Here is a 10,868-nt window from a genome sequence, read left to right as displayed (position 1 = left end):
GCACTTACATAAAATTGTCTCCTCTTTTGTCCTCACCTGCTCCTCCCACTAAATTTCTTGCTAAAGAAATTAGTTCTTTAGCAAGACAAGTACTCCAGCAAAAGCATCAGTGTTGGCCTTGATTGAGGCTGTAAGCTAAAGGCTGGGAGACTTCCCTGGGTTAAGAGCAACCCCTATGGATATTCTTAATCACTCACCAGTGGGACTGAATGTCCGGTTACAAAGCTGTGCAAAAAATGGAGCGCGAGTGAATGTTATTACCTGACTGCTTGTATTTCCTGTTTGAGCATCTCTAATATGGCAGAAAAGGCAGGTCTCCTGGTGGGGTTGTGATTCCAGCAGGCTTTCATGCACCAAATCAGTCTGGCGAGGTTTGGAAAGCCAAAATCACCGGGCACACTTCCGAACTCTGTGAATTTTAGAACCTGTATTTATTTATCCAGACAACAAAACCAATGTCACATTAGCTTTCTGGATGTGCAGCTGTGCCCCGCAACAAACCTGCTAGGAATAAAAGTGGTCAAACTTGCACTGAATTGAACGATAATTGCATGACAAACAGCAATTTTTATGTGTTAATTGAAGCTAGCAGGAGCGCATATTTCCTTGAAAAAAGGTTTTGTATGGCTATTGTGTAAATTCTTTAGCAATGTGTTTAAGTTTACACTGCAGCCTTCTGTTACTGAAGGCGATAAACTGTGTTTCTTCCCTCTGCAAGCGAGAATCTATCATCTCCAAAAAAGTTGCAGGAGCCTAACAGCACTGAGATAGGTACTCAGCCATCACACCCAGTTCACAGGCTCAGAAGTCACTATGGTGGAAGAAAGGACCAGGATGCTGACAAACTGATGGGCAGACAGACAGCACAGCACAATCGAATAGGTCTCCTGCCCTGTAAAGGGATGAGGGTAAATGCGTAAGCAGGGAAGGAGAGAGGTTTCCATGGAGTCCGAACACAGCCTTCATATGGGAAAATGTAGATGAAGAGAAGGACAGATTATGGGCAAAATGCACTTTCCTGTCTGAGAAGGGAGTCCCATGACAAGCGTTGCAGGTGTTACACTCAGAACGTGTTGGAATATTTTTCAGTCCAAATATTGACTGAATTAAGGAGAAAATAACGACCCCCTGATAAACGGCAACATCCACACTTGGGGTGGAGATTTCTTTTCATACATGAAAAACTGGAAAATAGATCTTCCCATCCCTAGCAATGTCAGAGTTATAGAGAGGCTGATACCGAGTTTTCCCCCCAAAACACCCTTACCATCCTTACCTCCCTGCTGTTCAGCGAGTGGAAGGGTTTCAGTGGCTTGTACATGTGCAGGTTGGTCAATCGTGCCGTTAAAGCTTCCCATATCATAATCCCAAAACTGAAGACATCTGATGCTCGGGAATAGAGCCCATCATTCCTCACTTCTGGGGCAGCCCTATTGAAGAAATGAACAGGTTATTGGTCTAACGTGTTTCTGTATAGTATAGAGCTGGGGGCAAGGCAAAGCAGAGTGGTCCATGTTTTTCACTGTGGATCCAGAGACTTGAGTTCACACTTTGCGTTAGTGGCTATGGCTAAGTGTCTAAGGAAGAGAAGAGGAAAAAGTGGGGTGACAACGGTGCATCACTGGACAAATAACTAAGCTATTGAAGAGAAAGGGGGCACAAGGCACAGCAGCATTTTCTTCCATTTTCAGAGTTATGGGAGAATTCATCTTTTGCCAGAATGTCCGAGTTTTCTGCTGGACAAAAAGCCATGAGACAATTTCTCTGAAGCAAAGAAACAACTGTGTTCTGCTGTTTGGACAGTTATTAGTTAGAATATGGAAAACACAACTTTAAAGAATACGCTCAGGATTTCCTCAATTTTCACAGGAGTAAGAAACTCATGGATACTGTGAAACAAGATGGTGGCTAAGGCTGTGGATGGATAAGGCAGAGTTTGTGGTAGGAGAATGGACAGAAAAGAGAAGGGAAGTAAAACACAACAATGCACTTACCACTTGGCCGTATCAGCTGGCATAACCTTGCGCACATAAGGATCAAAGAGGTTGTCATCTGTCCCTGCATGTGGCAGACAGACTGCTCTTCCCCAGCGACCAACTTTTGCCATCACCTTTCAGAAGACAAGGGAAAGAGAGGGGGGATCTAAATCCGCAACGTTTATGCACTCTTCAGCAAAAGCAGCAAGAATTCAGTAGTTATGACAGTGCCGGGCTTGCTGGAGAGTTTATCTGTGTTCTGCCAACAGTGACCAGCATCACTGCTTCCCAGTTCAGGGATGAGTAATGATGGATTGGCCTGTCTTGACACTCATCAGAGCTAACCTTTCAGAAGTTAAGATAGTCAATATAAGCTTTTTATACACCCTACCTCACAGGACAGAGCTGAGCCCCTCCAGAAAACCATTAGCCACCCCTTCCCCAGAAACCTACCCTGGCACACAACGCATCTCTCTCTGCGGTGACTGCATTACCACCTGACTAAGAAAAAACAACTGAAAGTTTTGCAAACCTCCCTGTTCTAATGGAACTAAAAATGTATCCTTCAACCTGTGACAAACCATCTATCACTGCAGTGTGCTCCTTAATGTCCATCTACGTGCACTTTCCTGCTCATTTTCCAAGGCTCTCTTTGTACAGGGCTCTACCTGGGTGGAAGTGGATTGTGGTTACAGGCAACAGTACTCCAAGTAGAGTTAGGGAGTCATCTGAAACAAGACGGAATGAGTAGAAAGAACAAATACCTCTGGGCAACTGTGATCAGAGTTAACGTAAATGTAACTGCACTGTAGGTCACAGTGTATGATCCCCCTGGAATGAAGATATGCCATGGCAGAAGCAACCTGCTCAAGGCAAGTGAGAAGTTTGACATCATCCATGCTGGGGCTTGCAGCAACTTCTATTAGGGACTTGGAGTTGTCATCAAGAGTCTTGGAGATCTGCAAAAGAGACACACGAGAAAATTAGGGAGACAACTCAAAAGGCAAATGTTTGCCAGCAAGTTATCACAAACAAAGCAGAGCTCTGCCTCCGTATGTGCCCCTCACAGCAGTTTCCCCTCTGCCAGGAGTGAATAGCAAGATGCCTTATTTTACCCCGGATCTACGTGGTTTGCACACTTTGGGCACAGGGGTTCCTGTGCTAACCCTGAGTGAGCAACGGGCAGAGCCCGAAACTCTGCGAGCTGCAGGAACGCCCCAAGTCAGCCCGGAATTAGCTTGTCCGCATTCAGGAGAACGTGTTTAGTGTGGCATAGCGGGGATGGTATTTCATCCCTATCTGATTGGATTTCAAAACACTCTCCCTAGACACTCCAAACAGTAGTCCAGCAATGACAACCATGTATGGTAGCAGGGCTCGACGAGGGCACCGCCTTGCAAAAGACTGGGAAGACACAACGTGGGACAAGGTCTCCGACACAGAGCTTACAGTCCATTGCCTGCCAAAAAGCCCCTTTCTTTAATTCTCTGCTCACTACTGTGCAGCTCTTTCAATCCCTGCTGTGACTAAATGCTTTGTAGAACACCTTACAGTCTCTCAGTAGAAGTTGGCAGCTCTCTCCGCTGCTGTTCAGCTCCTTGAAATGCACGAACGGCAGAGCAACCAACAGCCACTACCACGAAACACTTCATGCGAACAGTCACAGCTACACGGTGGGTCCCCTACGCAAGGAAGGACTCAGCATCAGGAAGAATGCAAAGTTTACAATCTCATTCCTCTGTCTACCTAGAAGGATCCTGTTGCACGTTGTCTGGGATCCCAACTCAAGACATGACAAGCCCAGACACCAGGTAGTATGTCAAAGAAAATCTTTGTACAAAAAGGGACTCTTTCCTCCGTGACACTGATATAAATACGCAGAACTGCAGTTCAGAAGAATCACTCCTAATTAAGCTGGGAACGAATAAGAGCAGAATTATCCAGTAATGCCTTCATCATCTGCAAAAAGACCTCTCTGTGGTATGACAACTGATTTTCAACCTTGGCCTGGCAGGCCCCTGGGAAAGGAAAATCTATGATACAGTTCTGATGTGATTATGAAAGTCAATTAATTATAGACAAATAAGCCTGCTGATAACAAGGTGAAAATCATTCTGCTGTGGAGTTACACCTCCACCTCCCTTGCTTACAGGAAAAGTACAGTAAAAAAAAAAAAAAAAGTAAAAAGCCCCCAGAGAACTAATAGCTCTTTATTACCACAGTGAATATTCCTTTTCTGAGGTCTCCGTCTCAGCTTTCAGAGAGAAGATAAAGGACCTGTCTCTGGCTGCTTTGCTCTGATCAGGTGTTTTCACGAGGCATCTGCACAAACACAGCCTTTTTTAATAGGAGCAAATTTACACTTCGTGTTTCCTAGAGCCTCCTGCCTCTGCCACCGCACGCACTAATGCCTGCACACTTGCCACTGTCAAAAGCCACACAAAGAGAGCAGCAGAAGTTTGCACCTGCACAATGTTAGAGACAAAGCTTCAGGACCAACTGGTTGGTGACACAATGTGCCTGAGAGCACTCCTGTAGTCACAGGACTTGGGATAGACCTGAAGGCCCTGTACTGATTCCTACATGTCATGGCCACATCACTGCTGCAGTGGGACCGCTTTTCCCATCTCCCATGGGGGTCTCCTTGCACTAACTCACTCCAGAAATAATTGCTGTGGTGTTTGTGCTGTGAGTGAGAAAGGAAGAGAGTCTTCTGTGTGTTTGTACCTGAAGGAAGTGTTGGGGACAACCTCAGCAAGCGTCACCAACATATTTTATGATCTCAGATAATGAAGAGTCAATGGGTTTCATCGAGAAAAAAAAAAGTTATACCCATCCAAGGCATGGGAATGCTGTCTGCACAAAATTATTCAGTGTTTTGATACTAACCACCACTGAATGAGAAATAAGGTCAGTAGCAGTCAGTCATGGAAAGCCATGTCTGTGTGATTATAACTGGAAAAATCACTGTACCAGGGGAATGTCAGACACATGTAGGTGAAAACATAAGCTGGAAACTCTGAATCTGAGCTCAGAGCTGATTCCAAGGGAAATCAGACCAGCGGGGATCACTAGGGGCCACTTCATGACTTGCTGAGATGTAATGAAGGGAGATCTCAGTGTTGTCTGCAGTGAAAATCTATGAAAGAAGAAAATCCTATCCACGTGCTTCTCTCTTAGAAATACTGTAGTGGGATGCCAGAGCATTCCCTTTGCCAGGCAATAAAGATTTACAAAGTTGGGAAAGAACGAGAAATATTTCTAAAAAATGCTCAAGATGATTAACATGATCTATCAACAGCAGAGGGCACCAGTTACAACAACATCTGACTCCTTCAGAGCCCAGAGTAATCCTGGCCGGGGCAGTTCCCTCCATCATGCAAAGGATGCTCCGGCAGTTGTCCAGGACTCCCCTTTGCATCTCTGCCCGGCTGCTACCCTTCTCCGGCCGCTCAGCTTTGGGTCCTGCTTCACTTCCACTCTTCTCTCAGGATACTCACCCCAACTCTTCCCTGGGTGATCCTTGCCCACACAGTGGCCATTCCCACCCTCATAGCTTGTGCTCTGAGCCCCCTCAGCACCCTTCCCTCCTTGCTTCAGGTGCCCCTGCCCCATGTGGAAGGAGCCCCATCACGGTACATCTGCCTTCCTGCCCCACGCCCTGTGGGACCTCTCCAGAGATGTGTCTGCCCCATGACCACCACTCCAGGGCTTCCACCACCCCTTCCCATCCTCCACAATGACACACACCTAGAATTTGAGGGGTCACAGCCACTATGACTCATTTGGTAAATCTATCATAAGAGACTCTAGAAAACTCTGATCCCATCATTTTGCTATGAAGATCTTCTTTATCTTAGCCCTCCTGATGATCTGCCAGAGCACAGTGGACTATCTAAATATAGTCACAAAGCTAGTTCCAAACCAAACCATCTTCACAGAATCAAAAAATGGTAAGGGTTGGAAGGGGCCTCTAGACATCATCTAGTCCAATCCCCCTTCTAAAGCAGGTTCACCTAGAGCAGGTTGCACCAGGTTGCGTCCTGGCAGGTTTTGAATATCTCCAGAGAAGGAGACTCCACAGCCTCTCTGGGCAGCCTGTTCCAGTGCTCTGTCACCCTCAAAGTAAAGAAGTTTTTCCTTATGTCCAGATGGAACTTCCTGTGTTCCAGTTTGTGCCCATTGCCCCTTGTCCTGTCACTGGGCACCACTGAAAAGAGTCTTGACGCTCACTTTTTAGATATTTAAAAGTATTGTTAAGATCCCCTCTCTGTCGGCTCTTCCCCAGGCTAAACAGACCCAGGTATCTCAGCCCTTCTTCATAAGAGAGATGCTCCAGCACCCCGATCATCTTTGTAGCCCTCCACTGGTAACCCTTTCCAGTAGTTCTTTTTCTGGAACTGGGGAGCCCAGAACTGGACACAGTACTCCAGATGTGGCCTCACCAAGGCAGAGAAGAGATATAAGATAACCTTTCTTGACCTGCTGGCCACACTCTTTTTAATGCACCCCAGAATACTATTGGCCTTCTTGGCCGCAAGGGCACATTGCTGGCTCGTGGTCAACTTGTTGTCCACCAGGACTCTCAGGTCCTTCTCCGCAGAAAGTAATTCCACCTGAAACAAGCTGGGTTTCAGGAATGGAAGAGAACAGAGGTGACAACCCATGGAAGACCCACAGTATTAAAGGCATAAGATTCGTATCCAAATTCATATCATACTCACGTCAGATATTTCTCTCTGGTTGTCTTCACTGACTCGCATCCAGACCCTCAAAAACCAAAACCCTCCTACAGCTGCATCACATCTTCCCTCTCTCCAGGTCTAAATGCACAGCTGTCCGCCACCAGCACTCTATGTGCGGGAAGTCAGGCCAGAGACATTGCTTGTTGGTGACACACAGAGCCCTGGCAAAGCTCTCACAAATCACTCCTGCTGCACTCACCAGTGTGGTGGTCATGGGGAAGTAGTGCACGATTTTTTTCACCGGCAGTATGTTCTCATGCTGTAGCGTGTGAAGGGCTGTCTTGGTCATATGGTTCATTCTGAGTGACACCAACTCACACAAGCCATTATCCTGCAAGAGAGCCTGAAAGTCAAGGACCAGTAGCAGCAAGATGCCACCATCTTTATGGAAAAAAGAGCAGAATTTGAATCTTACCTGTTTGGCGATGAAGAGCCAAGCTCTTCCTTCAATAACTTTAACGAAAACCAACTGACTTTAAAGGAGTGACTGGAGAATTACAGTCTTTGTAATAGAAAAAAGTTGCACTTACTGGTCCTATCAATTTAATTAGCTTTATGAATGACTGAAGGGTAAAAGAACAGTTTGATGATTTAACTTTGATTTAGGAAGAAACAAGTGAAATTTTCCAGCTTTAAGTGCCCCACAATTTGGAAAACCAAAAATATACTTCCAAAATATTTTCCGAAATTTTATTGGCCTAACATGATTTGGTCTGAAAATACCATTTGTTACGTATACAAAACACACTACTTATAGGAAACCCAGTTTTACATGCACTTTTTTGTCAGTGAATTTGCTCATAGTGAAAAAGTTCATCTTGACAGTCCTAGAGACAGATGAACTTTGGCAGGTCAAACCATACCAAAAGGAATAAACAAAACCATAGTTATCACAGAAAAGCCGCAGATATGTAACTTTTTCCATCATGTTTCTTTTCCAGCTGTTCAAGGATTTTACCTTATTCCCCTGACTCCTTTTAAACTAGCTTCTCCTGTTAAAATGTGCGTGTACAAACGGTAAAGCCATAAACAACTAATGCAGATTGACTCGACCATCTCTACAGCGCAGGCAAAGAATTTTTGCTTGTTCGACTGCCAGCATAATCTTTAAAGATTCTGCCAGGCTGAGTTCAAAAATTGCCAGTGATGATAAATCTACCACCGGTCCTACTTCTCGTCTGAATTTTTCTATCTCTAGCTGCTGGCTCTTGACACAATTTTGACTGCAAGGTTAAAGTATTTCTATTGATAAAGCACATAACGTTTTAGAAGAGATAAAGTGATAACAATGAAACCAAAGGGCTACCTTTAGCTGAACAGCGTCTTCGCACTTCTCTGGAAATATGTTGAGTGGATCGCTCTTCTTGAAGTTGCCTGAAGAAACAGCAAGACAAAAATACAAGGAAGTCTATTTCTCCTCATGTGTTTACCAGCTGTATGTTGACATACTGGCACAGATGTCTGAAAAGTTGCTCCTAATTTCTCTCTACCAAAGGAAGATCTGTATCAGTCCTCAGATTTTCAAATAAAGTGTGCCTGATTCCCTGCCCTGGCTGAGTCATGCAATCACTTCACCAGAATATGGTCTGGGAAAAAAAGGGCTCCCCAGGAAAGTAGCTTTTTCAGAGCAATCTCCCACCAAAAGGAGGAGCTCCCTCCTCCCCTCTCCCCTCCCATTTCCAGCACAGCATGTTCTGCCAGCTGAAGGTGAAGGAAATGGGAACGAGGAGACGCAGCCCATGCAGTGAGGTTGCACTCGGTGTTTCTGAAAGCGGCTGAAGCCTTCAGACAACGACCTGCTTGCGACACTCTTTATTCTCATCATTTCTGAGGTCTTTCAGGAACTGATCTCACAAGATTTCAGTGTTTATAAAGCCTCAAGTTCTTAGTGTTGTCCCATCGCCCGTGCTCAGTCCCACTGAGCCCCCTTTGGCAGTTTCCCCACTAGCTGGGTTAACTGATGAAGCACAGATTCCCTTTTCATGACTGATAGCACCCGTTCTGGGAGATTTTTCACATAAACTGTTAAAGCCGAGCAGAGCCTTCATCCAGAACTCATCCAGACTGTGGGTGAGCTGTAACTTTTCCCCAAACTTGCATTTCTGGATCCCCAGCTGTATAACTCTGAAAAACCCTATGGAAAGACCTTTTGTCATTAGGTGCTTGGATCAATTCATGCATGCGAATATGATCCCAAGCTGACACGTTATTTCAGCAAAGCCCCTGACCTCTCTGTGGGTTACGCAAACGCAGCCCAACCCGCTCTGCCGCTGTTCTCTTCAGACCCTCCTGCTTCCAGTACGTGCATTTTGCAAAGCTTCCCGCATCCTCCTATTATTACATTTGTTGATTTCCTCTTGAGACACAACTACTATTAAGAAAACTTTCTTGCCAGAAAGATCTGTCATGAATGCTTTGAGAAAACCGGTTCATACCTTTGCTGTCAATGTAGCCCTGTAAAACAAAAGGAAGTAGAAATGTAACTAAATCTTGACCATTCTTAGTTATTATTTCTGCTTAGGTCCCTCTACGCAGACCGAAATACCAGTACTCCCACTTTTAATCACATAGCACTCATTAGTCTTTGAGATCCAATGATGCCAGAAAAATCAGGTCTCAGCAGGGCAGATACTAGGAAGAAGGCTTCCAGATGGTCTTTCATTCCCCAAACAAGAAAAGCCTGCTGCGAAATTCCGCCGCTAGAACAGCTTGAACATTCTGAAACAACCCAGGTTTAAGCGGGATCCCAGCGGTGTACATCCATTGCTTTTAGGTTAAAATTTAAAAAAAAAAACATTTTTCTGCAGGTCTGAAACCAACCTGATTTTCTGGAGTCTGTTTACTCTGGGACAAATGCAGTGGCCGAGTGAAAATCAGACACCACTTACATACTTCCCATAAACACATGGGACCAGCAAGTCCGCTTCTGACCTTAAGTTTCCACGGGGCCGGAGAAACCAGATCTGCTCGTTTTAGGCCTGAGCAAACACAGCTTTCCTACCGTTGGAAGTTCAGCAGTGACCAGGCAAGCGCCAGACAGAGCCTGACTGTTCAAAGCTTTACGCAGACACTTTGCGTGACCTGATCATCAGAGCACCAGGCTGGCTTTCTCTGCATGCACATCTGGTTTTCAACAAACATGCCCTCCAGACAGATTACCCTGCAATTATTAGGATAGTGATTAATGCTGATTATTGATTACTGATTAACACTGATTGCTACTAACCATTAGTAGATTTACTGTGAGTGGCAGCAGCCAGTGCCACAGACACCATGCTCTGGAACATGCAAAAAAGATATTTATGAAGTTGGCACATCTGGAAAAGTTACTTAGCAGCTTTGATAATTACCCTTATAATATCTTCCTCGCAGATGGGAGAGAACTGGTTCATTATCTCGTGTAGCTTGTCCAGATCTGACCCTAGAAAAAGAAAATAAAACAAAGGCTAGAGTTTCATACTGCCCAAATCCTGAGGGCAGGGACAGAGCTCCCTTTGCTGTCATGGCTGCAGTATCTTTGAGGCAAATGGTATGGCTCAGCTTTTGCCGAACTGAAGAAAAAAAATAAATCTGGCTAAGAGCTGCAGGCTGCAACCAAAGAACATTGCGTTATAAGTAAAGTATCCAACGGTCATTTAAGTGAGATGAGAATCACCGGTATGCTTCAGCCGCCGCAGAGACAGTGACTTTTATATTGCTGTGCTTCCAGCACAGAAAAAGGGACGCAGACTCTGCTGCCCAGTCTTCAGGAAGACCAACGTACCACTCGCCTACGGGAGTTTCTCCTGAAGCGGATCCTGAAGAGTGTGGGAGGGAGCAACTACCTGTGGCAGCTGTCAGTCTGCGCACGGTGTTAGTCACTTCACGGGTGGGAGGAAGGTGCTCAAACGAGGTACTGAAAAGTGCTACAGGCTAGCACCATGTTTGGAAAGAAATGACTTTTCAGTGACCCATACGAAAGGATGATCTCCATCCATTTCCCACCGCTGACATGAACTGCAGTAATCCCACTGAGCGTGAGGCGTTCCTCTGCTGCATCTGCCCGGTTCTTCCCAGAAACCTCTGCCGCATACTGGTATATGCAGGCAGCCAAAAGCCTGAATTAACTTTAGAGTGAGCCCTGATTAAGTTAAATACAGGTTAAATA

At 45.4% G+C, this 10,868-nt stretch overlaps 1 long non-coding RNA gene across 1 annotated transcript; it reads right to left on the bottom strand.

Annotated features, from left to right (window-relative positions):
• Nucleotides 1-2,807: 2,807 nt before the first annotated feature.
• LOC309674349 lies at nt 2,808-8,069 on the bottom strand. The gene is made up of 3 exons (XR_014269385.1): nt 8,028-8,069; nt 6,921-7,052; nt 2,808-2,935 (listed from the first exon to the last, which is right to left on the bottom strand). It is a non-coding gene; the product is annotated as an uncharacterized lncRNA (long non-coding RNA).
• Nucleotides 8,070-10,868: the final 2,799 nt, after the last annotated feature.

The sequence above is a fragment of the Vanellus vanellus genome (genome assembly GCF_965231255.1).
Source record: "Vanellus vanellus genome assembly, chromosome: 7".
Lineage (NCBI taxonomy): Eukaryota > Metazoa > Chordata > Aves > Charadriiformes > Charadriidae > Vanellus > Vanellus vanellus.
Note: the sequence above shows the minus strand (reverse complement) of the source record. Positions and strands in the feature narration are given on the sequence as shown.